The sequence below is a fragment of the Ambystoma mexicanum genome, chromosome 11, assembly GCF_040938575.1.
Source record: "Ambystoma mexicanum isolate Mex_15411 chromosome 11, UKY_AmexF1_1, whole genome shotgun sequence".
Classification (NCBI taxonomy): domain Eukaryota; kingdom Metazoa; phylum Chordata; class Amphibia; order Caudata; family Ambystomatidae; genus Ambystoma; species Ambystoma mexicanum.
The window spans coordinates 276,176,626-276,195,493 of record NC_090934.1 but is presented as its reverse complement, the minus strand read 5'-3'; positions in this window follow the sequence as shown (position 1 = coordinate 276,195,493).

Here is an 18,868-nt window from a genome sequence, read left to right as displayed (position 1 = left end):
TAAAAAACGGTACACCAGTGCAGCTTTTAAACTATCATGCTTAAACAATTGTACTTTTTTTTAAAACCAAAATTCTCAATTATACTGAAATCATAAGTACCAATTTAATTACATAATTCCTACATATTAGAAACACTTTGGTGATTTTACCCAGTGCACATATGGCCATGCTCTGGCCACTGACCACAACACAATTAACAGTAACAAGAAAATATCAGGCAATGTCAAACAATAAAACTCACCCCCACCCATCTGCAATCGAAATGGTGTCTGCGGACACCAACATTGACTGCATGCACAGCGGCATTTCCAAACCCTTTTTTCACCTATAAAACAGTTCTACATTGCCTTCATTCCACTTCCCTTCCATTTCTGCTCCCTCTTCCAAACCTCAAATAACCACATATCTTTCATTTCACCACCTGCCAACTACTGCTGTGTCCACGGACAACTAAGGCAGCTGCCTGCCCTTTTTCAACCTACAAAAACAGTCCCATATTATCTTTTTTTCTACTCCTGCACCCTTCCCAGCCCCGCTGTCTGTGGTCAGCTTGATCGTCCGCAAATCCAATATATATATTCAGTAAAAACACTTTGTTAAAGGGACGTTATGGTTAAGTTGCACTACTAAAAACCTATGAAATTCAGTGAAAAAACTTTGTTAAAGGGGCGTTATGGTTCCAAGTAAAACCGAAAAACGCCTGAAATTCGGCAGTTATGGTAAGATAAGCAACCATAACTCGCGCCACCATGCACTGCTAACACTAACAGACAGGACATCAAAGATGACATCACAAATGTCATTGATGACATCACTGATGACATCACAAGGCTGGCTCTCCCTTTTTTCCTTTACTGACATATCTAAGCCACATAGTTTTCTTCAGTAACAGTCAGAAAGTAAACATTGAAAAGGTACTATATTTGTAGACTTAGCGTCAAGTCACATCATATGAAACATATACATAGCTGAAGACACAGGCTTGAAAGAGAGCAATCCTTTCTGTGCATGAAGTTAATCATTAGGGTTATCAGCACTTTCTCATAGTTTTATTTGTATTACTCTGCCTTCCCTGTATATGCTCATATTTGTATACATTATACTCGCTCTCCTTTCCTTTGGGTGCAGTCACATCATGTGATACACATACATATGGTAAGTAGCAGCTTGGAAACAGAGCAATAGTTTCTCTGCATAAAGACAATCAGTTAGGTTATGAACTCTTTCTGCTACTACTTCTGCTTTTTTGTTTACTTCACTGTCCCTGTATATACTCATATTTGTATGTGTTGTTGTCTCTTTGTGTTTTGTCTGTAATAATTATGTATTAAGTGGGTTTTATTATCTACCTATTACATGTTTCACAGTACGCAAAACTCTAATAAAAAAGCAGTTATCATTTCACTATTCAACATGGCAAGATTATGTATATGGCACCTTCATCATGTATGCTGCACACACTGCCTATGTTTCTGCATGAGTAACTTAGTATACTGGATAGAACTTCATAATAGAATGTTATTTATATCAATGCATTGCTTAATGCTCATGATATTTATCCCAATGATCCTTGACAGTTTTTGGTCAGCATTATAAGAATCCCTTGAACAGAGTTTTTATGAAACGTAAATGCACATGTGATGTCATCAGTGATGTCATCAATGACATTTGTGATGTCATCTTTGATGTCCTGGGTGTTAGTGTTAGCAGTGCACGGTGGAGAGAGTTATGGTTGCTTATCTTTCCATAACTGATGAATTTCAGGGGTTTTTCGGCAGGCGTCCCGGTGTAGGAAGGAAAATCTTTTACCAAGATGGACACCAGGGAAAGGGAAGGCAGGGTGTATAAAGATAACACAACAGGGCATCGGCGGGGGGTCAGGAAGACCAGGAGAGAGACAAGGCGCATGAGCAGGGGGTGGAAAGAAGGGAGACACAGGGCATGAGTGGGAAAGAAGGGAGACACGGGGCATGAGCGGGGGTGGGGAGGAAGAAGGGAGACACGGGGCATGAGCGGGAAAGAAGGGAGACACGGGGCATGAGTGGGGGTATGGGGGAAGAAGGGAGACACGGGGCATGAGCGGGGGTGGGGGTGAACAGGAGAGACACGGGGCATGAGCGGGGGTAGGGCAAGGTGGGGCCCCCACCCCCGCTCATGCCCCGTGTCTGCCCTGTTCCAACAGTGCAGACACGGGGCATGAGCGGCGGGTGGGTGGGAAAGAAGGGAGACACGGGGCATGAGCGGGGAGTGGGGGGGAAAGGAAGACACGGGGCATGAGCGGGGGGTGGGGGGGAAGAAGGGAGATACGGGGCATGAGCGGGGGGTGGGTGGAACAAGAGGTCAACAAGGGGCATCATAGGAGGGGGGACAAGAGGAAGACACGGGGCATCAGCGAGGAGTGGGGGGGCAGGAGGAAGACACAGGGCATCAGCGAGGAGTGGGGGGGCCGGAGGAAGACACGGGGCATGAGCAGGGGGTGGGGGAAGAAGAGGTCAACAAGGGGCTTCATAGGAGGGGGGACAAGAGGAAGACATGGGGCATGAGTGGTGGTGGGGGGCAACAGGAGAGAGAAACGGGGCATGAGCGGGGGGTGGGGGGCAACAGGAGACAGACACAGGGCATGAGTGGGGGGTGGGGGGCAACAGGAGAGAGACACGGGGTATGAGCGGTGGGTGGGGGGTACAGGAGACAGACACGGGGCATGAGCAGGGGTTTGGGGGAATAGAAGACAGACACGGGGCATGAGTGGGGAGGTGGGGGGCAACAGGAGACAGACACGGGGCATGAGCATGGGGTGGGGGGCAACAGGAGAGAGACACGGGGCATGAACGGGGGTGGGGTGTACAGGAGACAGACACGGGGCATGGGTGGGGGCAACAGGAGACAGACACGGGGCATGAGCGGGGGGTGGGGGGAACAGGAGACAGACACGGGGCATGAGCGGGAGGTGGGGGGAAAAACAGTGGATTATTCTATCATATTTTCTGTCATGGATTGCCAGAAAAAGTACAGAGGCACATGAAAAAACAAGTAGGAATGGAAGCGAAGCCGTTGGCTGAGATACAGTTGACTATTGTGCATCATTACCGATTGTTACAAGACAAGAATACAAAGAAAAATGAGAACAGGAATATTATGGAAGCCAAGTTTGTTCAGAAAAAATTGTCAACATTTGCTATAGAAGGGGTAGTTTTCAAGTGGTGCAGGATGAGTAACGCAAGAAATAATGTGTGCAGCACAGGTGAATAAAGTGCACCCAGTACATCAATGTGGGTATGGGCTTTGCCACGAGGTAGAGGTGGAGGATATAGAGGAAGAGGAGGTGGATTTCAGAACCCCCAAGGTGGATTTCAAAATGCCCAGAGTGGAGGTCAGAACACTCAGGGAGGATATAATGGTGGGTTTATCAGAGGACCACCCCCATTATTTGGGAATTTTGGGATAGTAGAGCATATTGCACATGTATGTAGAAGCCGAGGAAACATGCAACAGAGTGGACAAAATTCAAGAGGGGGCACAGGTCCTCCACCTCCATACAGCACACAAACACGAGAGGACTGTGCTCAGGATCACACATCCTATCAGACACAGGCGCGACAAGCACACCAGGCACAACAGTAGGGGCCAGTGCAAATGGACCCACTGCAAGGGCAATTGCAACACACACTTATGCATACACAATGGAATGTGAATTCAGGACAAGCACAAGCACCTAGGATAGGGACTGTCACTGTGGTAGGATGGAATCCTTTTATGAGGACAGGGATGAATATGCACCCTCAATAGAACAGCTCACAGAGTGACTTGATGTGTTCAGTGCTATCTTTAACACCAGACCCCCAAGAGGAAACACGGTCCGATGTGACGATGGGAGGCACATCTTTTTTTCTTCTCTTGTGAACACTGGAGCGACTCACTCTTGTATAAGGGAGGGAAAATACCAAATATTAGGTATTCCCATGAATGCTCAAGGGTTCTCTGGAGCTACAAATGTAGTTCCTTTTACTGGTAAATCACCTGTTTCTATAGGGAAATGTGATATGTCTGTCCCCTTGTTATATTCGCCACAAACGCCAGTTAACCTTCTGATTAGAGATTTGATGATGAAACGTAACATAACAATTTCATTCATGGATCAAGGAATAGTGTGCTCCACGCCAGGAATGAACTATTTAAATGTAGGAGAGTTTATACTACCATTTATAAGACAAGTGGCTCTACGAGGGGTTCCGGTAGATCTGGAAGTATTCATGTTTGGGGTGAGAATTTTATTAACATGGCTACCTGGATTAGTAGGAAAAACCGAGGATACCTGATCCATTTTTATTTAGACCACAAATACCTATGGATGAGGAAGAAGGACAGATTATTCCCATAGAATTGTAAGCAGCTATAGTACAAGGGGAAATAATGCTTGAAGAAGTAAACGACGAAGCCAGCGCGTGGAGAACAGTAATAGCCCTTGAGGAGGGATATGGGTTGACTGATATTACAGTTGACAATATGTTCAGAGGTGAACTTATAGATGAATAGCTAGTGTTTTTTTATAAGCATTACATATTGGATACAGATTGACAAAAGGGAAGTCCCACAGTGAATGGCACTAATGCGTCAAAGACCAGCGTTCTTTCAAGAAGACATAGAAAAGGTGTCCTTTGACTACAGGGCCATATGATGTTTTTTTTGTTTAATATCTATTTATATATCTCGCACCAAACCCTGAGGTAGCTGGGCGCTTGAGAGACTTAGAGTTACATACATGAACAGGCAGAAAGAAACAGTCAGGCGAGAAGATAATAAATACGAAGGACCCCAGTTACAAATGGGTCCGAGTCAGTCAAGGATAACAGGGAAATGGTTACATAAATTGTGTCTATATCATGCATATTCACTGAACAGTAATGAAATAGCAGTAACTTAATGGTGAGTGGATAGCCAATTTTTTATGCTGGCTTTGAAGAAGAGGAAGGAAGGTTCCTGTCTGAGAATGGGGATGGAATTCCAGCATTTGGCTGCTGGGACCGGGAAGCTGGCTCCTCCAGCGGTTTTGAGATTGAACCTTGGTACCACCAGACTATGGTGGAGAGAAGATCTGGTGGTGCGTGTAGGTTTATGCATACACATTTTGTCTGCCAAGTATCTTGGGCTGAGTTTGTGAGGCATTTGTGCGTGATGGCCTGGGTGTGTAGAGTGATTCTATCCCGGATGGGCAGCCAGTTGGCTCTAGTTCTGTGAGTGGATATGTAACAGGATCTGGGGAGACTGAGTGCCCCTCTTAGTGAAATGTTTTGGAGTACCTGGAGCCTGTTTAGATTTTGTTCAGAAGTGCCCAGGAATAGTGTATTACAGTAATCAAGTTTAGATAGAGTGAGAGCTCTAGCTAGCGTTAGACAGCTGCTTGTTGATAGGTACGAATTGCAACTGTAATGTGTTAGTATAAGCCGTGGAGGATGCAACACTACTGACCTGTCTTTTGAGAGAAAGGGTGGAGTCTAGATAGACCCTCAATGTTTTTATTTCATTGGAGACTGTGATCATGTTGCCGTCAATGACGAAGGAGGTGTATCTGGCGTTGAGTTTGTTCAGGCGTGCCTTTGTGCCAACAATCATTAACTCGGTTTTGTCGTCATTGAGGCAAAGACTGTTGGTAGCCATCCATGCTTGGATTTCGTTATAGATGTTGTTTAACAGTTTTGAGTCACGATCATAGCAGCCAGAGAGGGGGATGAGGACTTGAGTGTCGTCTGCATAATTGGTGTAGATGACACCCAGCTTGTCCAAGCAGTCAAAAAGAAGCATAGTGAAAATATTATATAAAGTGGGCGACACATAGGAACCCTGAGGGATGCTGCACAGTATCGGAGTGGGATACGGTGAGGCAGTCGGGGAGAAGACTCTTGTAGTTCGGTTTGAGTGGAAGGATTTAATCCAGTAGGAAGCATTGGTGGAGAATGCTGCCGCTGTTTTAAGGTGCTTAGTAAGAATATGATGGTCGACGAGGTCGAAGGCAGCGGAGAGGTCTAGGAATAGGAGGACTGTTAGCTTGCCATTGTCCTTCGCCTCGTCCATTTGGATCTTCAGATCTAACAGAGCTGTCTCGGTTCCATGTCTGGGTCTGAATCCAGATTGTCTGAGTCCGAGGAGTTCATTTTCCTCTAGGTGCTTCTGGATTTGCAGGTAGGCCATCCGATCCAGGATTTTTTAGCAGAAACAGGACGGTGGTAATGTGCCTGTAGTTAGTAGGGACGTTGGGGTTGAGGTTGTTGGCTACCTGTTTCGATGAGAACGAAGAGTTTATCAATGAAGAGGGCTAGGTTTTTAGCTCCCTCTTTAATGATGGAGGCTAGGCATATATCTCCTTGGCAGTGGGAGGGTTTTAGACTCTTCATGATATCTTCAACTTCCTTTGGAGTCACTTCTGAGAAGGAGAAGGGAGTGCAAGTCTGATGGTTAATCGGTGGGTCAGTGGCAATATGAGGATCGATGGTGAGGCTTGCTTTTTTGGCTTTGATATTATTTTGGAGTAGGTTGATTTCATCAGCGAGGGCTTTCTGGATTTTAGTGCACCAATCTGCATTTTTGATGCTGTCTTGTGTGGGAGGTGCAGGGTATTCCAGCTCTTTTAGGATGCTGAAAAGTTCCTTGGTACTTAATTTGGCGTTAAAGATTCTGGAATTAAAGGTTTCTTTTTTGACAGCGAGGATATCTGCTTTGTAGTTAGTTGAGGATGTGTTAAATGCAGTTTTGTTGTAAGTAGTGGGAGATTTACGCCACGTTGATTCAGCAGATCTTTTGATGTTTCCGAGGCTTTTTAATTCTGGGGTGACCATTTATTAAGGTGAGCCAGGGGTTTGGCCTTCCTGAGTTTCAGAGTGGCAGCGACGTCTAGAGCCGACTTGAGAGTGTTGTTGAAGAGGTCTACCAAGTTAGTAGGGTCAAGCTTGCTAAATTTGGCCTCAATGAGCATATCGCTGATGAGGGGTTGGAGGCTGTCAATGGTGATATTGGCCCTCATTACAACTCAGGCGTTAAGGGTTAACGCCACCGTTAACCCTTAACGCCTGATTCTGATTTTAACACCTGCTTTTAGCAGGCGTTAAAATCCATGGCGCTAACCCGCCATGGTGCTAATTACGCCGCCGTAATTTACGGCGGCGTAATTAGCGCCTTCCCCACTCCCATTATGCCCTATGGGGCAAAAATGGGAATGGGGAAGGGAAAATGGGAAATGGGGATTTACCGCCCCACTCACCTTGGAAGGGGGCGGTAAATCCGCCATCCACCATGGTGTAAACAGAGTTTACACCATGGTGGTAAAGTTGGTGCACTTAGCACCAAGGTTGTAATGACCTCTATTGTGACAGTTTCTGGAGAGAGATGGGGGTACTAGTGTAGTTTTGGGTGGGGATGGTCCAGGGATGGTGAAGAGTATGAGGTGGTGGTCTGACCAGGCTACAGGTTCATTTTGGGTAATGGAGACTGAACAGTTAAGGTCAGGACCCCAATCCAGCATTCTGCCTTTGGCGTGGGTGGGTGATGTGATTTTGTGTGTGAATCCCAAATTAGAAATAGCATTGGCAACTGCTGAGGCAAGGAGATCGTTAGGGTTGTTGAGTCCAAGATTCAGGTCTCCAAAATGATAGTTTGGGATCCCAATTTGGTGTGGGAGGAGAGGAGATTAAGGATGTCGTCCTCGAAGGTGAGGGAGGGACCGGGTGGTCGATAAATGAAGTGCAAGAGTCAAGTTTGGGTAGGGGAGAGGGTGAGTTTCACTGATAGGTGATCTGCGGAAGGGAGGCTGGAGGAGGGAATAATTCTGAGGGCTAGGCGGGTTTTGGCAATGAGGGCAACTCCACTGCCTTTACCTGACATCCTATCAGCTCTGATAATGATGTAGCCTTCTGGTAAGGCTAGGGATAGTGCTGGGCCTGCTGCGAGGTGTAGCCAGGTTTCTGTAACAGCCAAAAAGTCTAGGCTGTTTGCAATGATGAGATCTGCTATCTCTGTGGCATGGGCGACAATGGATCTAGCATTGATAAGGGCTCCGTTGATATTAGGGGCTGGTGGGGAGCTTGAGTTAGGAGTGGGCGTAGGGGTCAGGGGGATAGGATGGTCTGCTTCTTTGCTATTATCAGGTTGGAGGTTTTTTTGTCTTGGAGGTGTTTTTGTGTTTTGGGAAGCGGGAGCCTAGTCTCTGGTTTATGATGTGAACTGGAAGTGGGATGAGTGGAGTAGGAGCGTGGTGAAGCGAAGTAACCATTCGAGAGGGGTAAGTGGGTCACTGGTTGCTGTGATGGGGGCTAGTATACTGGAAGGACTGTGGTTAAGAGTGGGTAGTGTAGATAGAGAGTAGGGAGGGGTGCTAGTCTGAACTAGTAGAAGGAATGAGGACAGGGCCAGAGTGGCTCTATGGAAGGAGGACATGGTGCTCAAAATAAGAGGGTAGGGTAGTGATAGGAATGAAATGAAGGCACTGTAGAGAGGTTATCAACACAGTAATGGCACAGAAGGGCACAGGGAGAGCTGTAAGTTGTTCCAGTAGGTAGTGCAATGTGCACAGAGTATGCAAGTGGGCTAGGTCAGCTAGCAGCGGTAGGTGGATTCAATAGTTAGAACAGAGGGCATTTTCGGCTATTTTAAATCAAAGCCATGGGCACAGTAGGCTAACGTGAGTAACAATCCCAAGGAGCAGTGGGCTATTGCGAGTAAATGCAAAGGGCAACGTGAGCTTATTCCTTAAACAAAGCAATAGGCACACTATTAAATGCAGAGGTCAGCGTAAGCTACTTCAGTAAACAAAACAATGGGCACAATAGGCTGATTCAGTCGACAATATAGAGGGCACAGAGTATGCTGGTGGACTTGGTAGGCTATCAGTATTCGGGGGAATCAGAAGAATCAGAAAGTAGTAAAGTGTATACAGCAGGTTAATGAGGATCAGAACAATGGGCACAGTATGATAAATTCAATGAGAAATCCATCTGTAGGGTCCTACGGATGGATTTAGGTAACATTGAACTCAAAAGTGCAGTAATTCATACATAGATGACATATTAATCTGTAGTGAAACAGAGGATGAATATAGGCAGGACTCTGTTCAGTTAATGACCATTGGCAGAAAAGGGATACAAAGTAGATAAGGAGAAATTACAATATTTCCCAGAAGAGCTATTGTACATTCTCAATATGTAAATGTTAATTTCACATGAAGAAAAGAAAGTGACACCTGAGAGAGCTGAGGCTATCATGAAAACACCAAACCCAAATACAGTGAGGCAAATGCAGCAATTTCTGGGCCTATGCAATAATTTTAGGGCCTGGGCGTTCGGCTAAAGCGCATATACGAAACAACTTTTGCAAGCACTTAAGAAAGCACAAGTTGGTAAGGAAAAGATAGAATCGACAGAAGAAATGGAGGAAGGATTTGAGGAATTAAAAAGAGCAATTTGTACAGCTGCAGTTTTGAGAATTCCCAATTATAGTGAAGAGCGTTATTTGGTTTCACACACTAATGGATAAGTAATGACAGCAGTACTCACGCAAAAAAAAAAAAACACTAGGGAATAAACCTTTGGCATATTAGAGTGGGATTTTAGATCCAGTTATGAGAGGACATTTTCCATGCAAACAATCTTTGGCTGCTGCCGCATTTGCGGTTGGAAAATCCACAAGTATTACAATGGGCTGTGCAAAGACGCTATGGCCCTCATTACGAGTTCGGCGGTAACCATGCCGCTATTGGTGGCATGGCTGCCGCCGAAATCATGTTGGGGTCCGGGTCCTCGGAATGAGGACTTACCGGGCCATTCCGAGTTCGGAAGGCCTGGTAATTCCTCCCTCCAAGGACCCGGACACGGTCCTTCCCCATTCCCATTTCAGCCCCCCAAGGGCTGAATCGGAATTGGAGAGGGAGCAAACAACGGGCAATTACGAGATGGCCCGTTGTTTGCTCCCTCTTTTCCTCGCGGGACCCGGTAAGCACGCCTGGTTTTCCCAGGCATGCTTACCGTGTCCCGCGAGGGGAACTCGTAATGCAGCGTTATGGAGTGAATGGCACCGGCACCTTTTACAGCGCCGTTCACTCCGTACCGCCAGGGTCGTAATGAGGCCCTGTATGTGGAGCTCGACTTATTTGCTAATTTTGGAGAAATCCAAAAGTACATTGATGACACAAAGAGCATCGGCATATGAAGAAATTATTTCTAATCCAGCTATTAAAATTTTGAGATGTAAAATAGTGAACCCAGCCTTGTGTGTAGCTGAACTTGCAGTAGAAGGTGATCATGTACACGATTACACTAACTGTGTTTAATTTTATGTTGATATACCCTATGTGAAGGAAAATGCTTTAGCGGTTGGGGAGATTCTCTTTATTGATGGTTCATCAAAAATTGATCTGACTAGTGGGGAGAGTCATACAGGATCTGCAGTTGTAAGACACAGATTACATGGTGAATTTGAGGTAGCGGCGAGTGCAAGACCACCATCTCATTTTTCAGCACAGGCAGCAGAATTGGTAAGGCTTATTGTGGTGCTCGAGAAACAGGAAGATTAGGAAGTGACAGTGACTCTGCCTATGTGACATCATCCATACAATCAGGGCTGTCACATTGGAAGAGGAGCGGTAATCTCCATGCAGATGGCACTCCAGTGCAACATGCGTCTTTATTGGACAGGCTCATTAAATCACTAAAACTCCCAGTGGCCATAGCGGTCGTCAAATGCGCAGCACATACTAAACAAACAGACTTTATTCCTCACAGAAACAAAGCTGCAGATTTAGAAGCCAAAAGGGTTGCGTATTCCTCCGAAATTTTGATTTTCAAAACTGAAAATGTTAAAGAAGTATTAAACAGATGCATGCTGGTACAAGAGGGATTTAATATGCTGTCAATTATGCAACTAATAGAGATACAGGGCAAAGCCCCACAAGAAGAACAGGAGCTATGGATACATAGGGGGTGTTCTTTATGCCCTACGGGTGCACAGTGGAGACAGGAAAGCACTGGAAAGCCAGTGATGTCAGCAGGATTACTAAAAGTCGCACTTGAGCAGCTGCATTAACCCACGCATATAACACGAGAAAGTCTTGCTGCTATATTACAGAGGGCTGGTTTGTTCCCAATCTATTGGAACACGTTGCACAGTACATTATGAATTGGATCATATGTCAGAAGTTCACATCTGGGCATACACTAAGAACAATCAGAGAAGTAATACCCCATCAATTGGCCTGTGTCAGCATTTACATATTGAGTACGTCGAACTGTGGCAGACATGTAATGGATGTAGGTATCTATTAGTGGTGGTGTGTCTGTTTTCCCAATTGATCAAAGCTGGTCCTTCTACACATCCTAATGCCACCTGCGCAGTAAAGCTCTTTGTGCATGAGGTATTTCCGAGATGGTGTGTGTGCAAAGCATTAAGGTCTGATAATGGGCCACACTTTTTCAATTGGCTATTTGAACAAATAGAGCTTTTATTGAGCATAAAGCATATGTTTTCTTCTGCTTAACATCTACAAGCAAACAAGATATGTGAGAGGCTCAATGTCCCCCACAAGGAAAGAATAGGAAATAACAGATTAACTTTGAAAAAGGGATGGCTATATTTCCTACCCCTAGCCTTGTATGCCCTTTGAAAAAGCCAGGTTCAGATTATCCTCTTACGTCCCATGAATTAGCAACTGGGTACCGTGTGAGGACACCCCTTACATCCTCATCTAGAGTCAGGAGTGATGCCCAGATTGTAGCACAGACTCTAGTGATGAGATGCACAATATTTTAACATGTATGACTATCAGTGTTTCTTTTATTTCAGATCAAGTTAAGCATCAGGGGGAGGGGTTGAGGAACACGTAAGAGGATGGCCCAGTAACCAATCCAAATGAATTACTGCCAACACCAAAGTTATAGGTTAGAGATCAAGTGCTTATTAAATAATTCACACATAGATGGCATGAGCCAAGATTTAATGGTCCATTCCAAGTACAGGAAGTTTCCCTACTGCAGTTATGGTGTCTAGAAGAAGAGCATGGTTACATTTGGGCAACATAAAAATCTACTAATGCGAGACCCTCCCTCTAGTACCCGTTGACAGGGAAGCAAGAAGAGGAATTGCTGCGTGTTCAGACTCAATCGATGACCAAGAAGAAGGATTATAAAGCAAGTGTGTGATTAAAAAACATTTCTTTTGGATTGGAATTCATTGGACACTCCATAAAAAAACTAGCAGGAAGTGCATAGACTTGCAGAGAATTCCAGAGCTTAAACATACTTTTAAGAGATTCTTTGAAAAAGTAAATCATGTTGGCACCATGCCCAAGTGCCAATTCCTTATTATAAACTGGAAGAGCGATCAATACCCAGATTCATTTTGAGAAATATACATTGCAAGAATAGTACATGCCATTCGAAAGTGACACACATATGTTTGTGGTTGCAGTTTTTGTGTTTATACTTCAGTCATAAAAATATACAGAAGACCAGGTAACAAACCTGGCCACACAGCCGCTCTCTGTATAAGCCCTACCAAGGGCATTGCAATTTGCAAAATTAGAGTCAACTAGTAAATGTTCACTGTATTTACAGAATGTTACTCATCCAAATAAATCTCTTAGTCGGATCCAAAAGTAATATGCGTTTATCAAAAAGAAAAGTCCAAGTTGGTCACTAATAAAATCTTAGTGAGGCCGCGGCTAACTCATCCCATAATTGTTATAGACATAAAGTGCCAATGCATTTCGGAGCATACAGCTCCTTCATCAGGGCAGGTCTAATTTACACAAACTGTGGAACATTTATACCAAAAGCATCAAGTTTTGAAAAACATAAACAAAATCGTGATTGTGTTACAAAATATAACCATGCGTGAAAACAATATAAAAATAACATACCAATTTTCGATGAGTTGCAAGGTAAATGGAAAAGGTGAATTAAGCCACACAGTAGGGAAAAGAAAAGATGGCAAAATAAATAATGTGTAAATGAAATAACACAGTTAATTTGAACATGATCAGAAAACCAAGGAAAGTTACCTCAAGGGATCGAGGTAGCCCGTGGAAAAAATGTGCGGGGAGTTGACAACAACTTCACGCAAGATCAACGGTCTGGAAACCAGACCAAATCAATTCTTCAATCTGTAGGTGCAACAACATGTGTTTTAGTGGGTTGTCTCATAATTTGTCATAGACACTAGTTGTAGAGGTCTGCAGGCTAACCTGTACTCGTAAAGCTACGAGTGTACTGAGGCTGGGATTGCGGTCAAGCAGGGGACGCTATTCCGCATTGCCAGGGAATGAATTTACAGCTTTTTTATCTGGATTCCTGGCTTGAATTGCCTGATTGCATGGAGTGCAATCGTCAGTATGTTTTCTATGTCTATCAGCCTTTTTTCTCATATTTAATTTTTGATTTTTTTCCTTCTATAATTCCGTAATTATCATCAGCTCTACTGCAAATTCTTTTTTATTTGAATTCTTGGCTTGAATTGTCTGATTACATAGAGTGTAATCGGCAGTATGTTTTCTATGTCTATCAGCCGTTTTTCTCATATTTAATTTTTCGATTTTTTTCCTTCTATAATTCCGTAATTATCATCAGCTCTACTGCAAATTCTTTATTTCTATGATTCTTAGCCTTGATTGCCTGATTGCATAGAGTGCAACTGCCTATCGGCATCGTGTCGATCAATGGACACATTTGGGTCACGTGTTTATATTAGTATGAGTAACCTTGGGAACGCTGTTCCCTGGCAATGCGGAATGGCGTCCCCTGCTTGACCGCAATCCCAGCCTCAGTACACTCGTAGCTTTACGAGTACAGGTAAGCCTGCAGACCTCTACAACTAGTGTCTATGACAAATTCTGAGACAACCCACTAAAACACATGTTGTTGCACCCACAGATTGAAGAATTGATTTGGTCTGGTTTCCAGACCTTTGATCTTGCGTGAAGTTGTTGTCAACTCCCCGCACATTTTTTCCATGGGCTACCTCGATCCCTTGAGGTAACTTTCCTTGGTTTTCTGATCATGTTCAAATTAACTGTGTTATTTCATTTACACATTATTTATTTTGGCATCTTTTCTTTTCCCTACTGTGTGGCTTAATTCACCTTTTCCATTTACCTTGCAACTCATCGAAAATTGGTATGTTATTTTTATATTGTTTTCACGCATGGTTATATTTTGTAACACAATCACGATTTTGTTTATGTTTTTCAAAACTTGATGCTTTTGGTATAAATGTTCCACAGTTTGTGTAAATTAGACCTGCCCTGATGAAGGAGCTGTATGCTCCGAAATGCATTGGCACTTTATGTCTATAACAATTATGGGATGAGTTAGCCGCGGCCTCACTAAGATTTTATTAGTGACCAACTTGGACTTTTCTTTTTGATAAACGCATATTACTTTTGGATCCGACTAAGAGATTTATTTGGATGAGTAACATTCTGTAAATACAGTGAACATTTACTAGTTGACTCTAATTTTGCAAATTGCACTGCCCTTGGTAGGGCTTATACAGAGAGCGGCTGTGTGGCCAGGTTTGTTACCTGGTCTTCTGTATATTTTTGTGTTCCACGAGTCAGGGTGTCTCCAGACTCATCGTAGCCAGCTCCTGTGAATTTTTTGAAAGATGATTTATAACCTCAACCTTTTTTGATCTGTTTGAAAGTGAATTTAAACAAGTGGTGCCCACTTACTTACCTTCCTATACTTCAGTCATACTCAACCCTCATTAGGAGAAATGTTAACCTTCTCATGTTTTTCCATGATCCAAAGAACATCCCGGTTATAAGAAGGCTTTTGATTGCAATAATTGAGCAGATTTTGCAACTACGAATGTGATTTGAGTGCAGGTATTAAAAATGATTCAGGGAGAAGAAAATGCAGTTGTAGGAAGACTAGCAATCCAACAAGAAATGGCATGGCCCACAACATGTTTTTCTTGATCCTTATGCATGATATACATATGCATGTGTTTTCTTTTCTTCCTTTTCTATCTTACATTTCAAAATATTTTTCATTCAGATGGTTCAACTGAAAACATGACACATGATTTTTCCCAGTATAAGTACAAATGATGATCATTTCTTTGACCTATTTGGGCATGTCAACCGACATAAGAAGGATGCAGAAAAAAATAACCAGGGGATAAATACCTATCTTTATAATTCAGCTTACTTCGGGAATAATACGTGGTACGAACATATGAAAAAGGTGGCAAGGAGAGCCTCTGATGAGAGCTTTTATGTCTGCTCTCTCATCCCCTATGCCATGGGTACAGTAAGAACATTAATTTCAAAAGAGATGCCAGCACATGATGCAAAGTGTCTTAGCCATCTAGCAGCATGTACTACAAGAGGATAGTTCCAAGGGAGCTGGGCAACCCAGCAATGGCGATGAAGATGGACATTTCCATACCAAGATGATTGTAGCAAGACAAAGCAAATGGAAAAAGAGCGTGGATGGACAGCCAACATGCGTGTCTATCCTTTTGAGGGACAAAACAAAGTAATAATTGAAGAAATGAAGATGGTGAATTGCTCTGACAATATTGAAAAGACTGGAAAGCCTGTAGCCTGGGAGTGTTCACAGCTGTCAAGCTATGGACGAGTGATTGTGACCAAAGTATTGGAACACGGGATGCTGGCCTGTGCAGCTCATCTACTGAAGAAAGAACCAGTGCAAAAGGTGTGGAAGGTGAATGATGAGTGCCCAAAGTCATGGACCAAGAACTCTAAACTGCTGACATGGTTGGATGATGAAGCACGGCCAGTGGCTGTAGTCCAATGGATTAATGTGACAATGTGCTTTCGAAGCAAAGGTAGAGTCCGAGTTGTAGAGAATGAAGGGTGCAAGAACATTATTGATGTCACATGAATGAGGAGAGGGACTGCTCTCCTAATGGATTGATATTGGGACTGTGGATCCAGAGCATATATGAAGTTGCCCAGGAACTGGGGAAGGTATGTTCCATGGTACTCATCCATGTTCCAGCCCTGGTGATTCCCCAGAGTGACATGAATACTGAGGTGTTTCCAAAAGTGGATGAACACTTGAGAAAAAGAAGGTCACTTGCACTCTGGTGAATGAAGAGAGATAATTATATCTCAGCTAAGTCAATAGAAGCGTACAATGAGATTCCGGATGATCAAAAGTTGTTCAGCAAGACTGCTATGATAATTACATATATATTTATGCCTTGACTCCAAGCAGTGGTGAATGCCAAATCATTGCAAATCACCAGATGGGAGCTGTTACAGACAATCAATGCCACTATAAAATGATTTAATGCCATAAAGGAAGAGTTGAGGGCCATAAGGTTACTCACCCACCAGAACGGGTTTGTCCTTGACATGATTATAGCAATGGATGGAGGCGTTTGCGCCAAGGTCGGGCCTTCTTGCTGTGCTTTCATACCATCTCAAGACAGTGAGAATGGGACTCTGATCAATGCTATGGTGACAGAACTACACACAAAAATGGAGGAGGAGACAGAGACAATTGGAGATGACGATTGGTTCTCATTCCTTTTTTGCATGGATTCTCGACTGGATAGCAAATATATTCAAGTTCCTTGGAGCAATATTTGTGATGATAATGTTTGGATTCTGTGTTATAAGGATAATAATTGGACAATGCCAGAATACAGCAAATAAAGTAGTGGGAATGAAGATCATGATTGATGTACAGGATGAAACAGAAGACAACGTGCAGACTGAAAGTACCATTGGAGATCGCATAAAAGCAAGTATTGTGGCACCTGAAAGAACGAAATTTGTGTATCCAAGAGATCATAAGAATTAGGATTGATGTTGTGTCTTCTGTACCCCAAGTGGAGAAGGACATGACATGACCTGGAGTGTGGACCAATACATCAAAAAAGCGGGCACCCTTAGGGGATGATGAAGATATGGATATCAAATAAACCTTCCTTCAAGAGAATGTTCAAAGAAAAAGGAAACCTTGAGGAGGTGGTCAAGGACTCCATCAGAGGGGGAATGTAGAGGAACAGATCTACACATCCGGAGGAGATCCTACACCCCAACCTCCCATTATTGGAGACATGAGACCGTGCCCTGTCCAACACCAGTTATTTTACCAATACTGCAGAAAGAATTTGAAAGAAGGTATCCATTAAGAAAACCATATCAAATGTATCCACAAGTTGATGACAGCCTATAGGAGGAGATTGCTGAAGGAATATGAGAAAGAGCTAAGAAAATTAACTGATGATGTCATCAGAAAATGTGCAGAAAGTCCTGAAATACTGAATGAAAACCATGTTTGAATCTTACAGGGGAAATGACGAGGTAAAGAATCAAGTGAACCTTAGAAGTGTAAAAGAATAAGATTATACGATAGAAAGTGCTGAAGAAATCAGAATTATATTAAATGTACGTAGACTGAAATGTAAGATAGATCCAGTCATCGTATTGGCTAGCTACAAGTAGTAAATAGAATGCAGGCAGAGCAACCATTGTACAGAAACTGGACATTGATATCCTGAAATAAGTAAGATAAAGAACCAAGAGGAGAAAATGAAACGCTGTGTCACAGTAAAATAGCAGGTTGTTGTAGTTGCGTTGGGAGATTAACTAGCCTGAAGTCAAGAACTGAGAAGTCGGGGTCAGCTATCTATGCCGAAGAAGGCCACGTGTGCGGAGAATTTATCCTCTCACATTAAGGTGCAAGAAAGAATACAGAAGTTGCCAAGTCTTCATTTGTTAAAAGATATTAAAGCTTGCAGAATGAACCGAATCATGGTCTCTTGTCACGTGAGTTGAGGCTGAAAATAGAGCCTGAACTTGAAGTTCTGGACACAATAGTGAGTACCCTCACTCCTGTTGCTTTCCTAGGACAAGAATACTCTGCAAGGCCAAGTACCAAGTGAATTTATTGGCAGAAGGCATGGGTGATGAGAGGCATTGGGCTAATTGGGTGGTAGGGCAGCTTCATGTCCTATCTTCTTGCATCTAGGTCATGGCTTATGTGCTGCTAATTGAACCAAATGTTCCAGATATGGCAAAAGTGTGCCAAATCAATTGTATTAGCACTTTTAACAAATGACCTTATAGCTTGAGAATTCAAGGAAACGCAGTATCTCTGATTTTTATTAAATGACACATATAAAGAGGTAGTCATGAGTTGCCCACTTGATATTTCACAGCCAATACCAAACCTAGCTCCTATATGATTGTATAACTAGGTGTGTCCCACAACCAATCCCAAACCTTGATAGTTTTTTACTACTGGCAAGTAGTGTGACGTCATTCTGAAGCTCAAAGAGAATATATCATTGTTTTTCATGTGGAAATCGTTGAGAATTGGCAAACATCAGTTGCTGTTCATTGTAACTCACTGTTTTAGATAATTGCAAATAAAACAGCAACTTGCCATCTTCTTGAGTTTGTCCGGTTATTTGGACGCCAGGAAGAGATGCATGTTCCAAGGGCCATAAACTCAGAAGAGTCATGGAAATCACACAAGGGCCCTCAAAAGGGATTCCAAGAGTGAAGTACATACCCTCTGCAATGGTCTGCCCAACACCGGTGAGGTTACACCTATATATTTCTTTACTCCTGAACTGGAAGCCTGCCAGCCTGTTTTGCTCCTGCTATGAGATGAACCTATGTCACAGCTATTGGGTTCCACCTTAGTCCTGGAAAAGAAATGACCAGTAATCCAGCAAGGCAGACCTTGTAGGAACACAAGAAGTGACCCCTTCTACTATGTCCGGGTGCTTCACCACTTTTCTTGTGAAAGATGGCTGATGCATGACTGCTCCTGTAATGGGCCTGTTTGTGGACATAAGCACACCTCCCTCTCATTTTTGTGGTATAATGTGTGCCTTCTTGAAAAA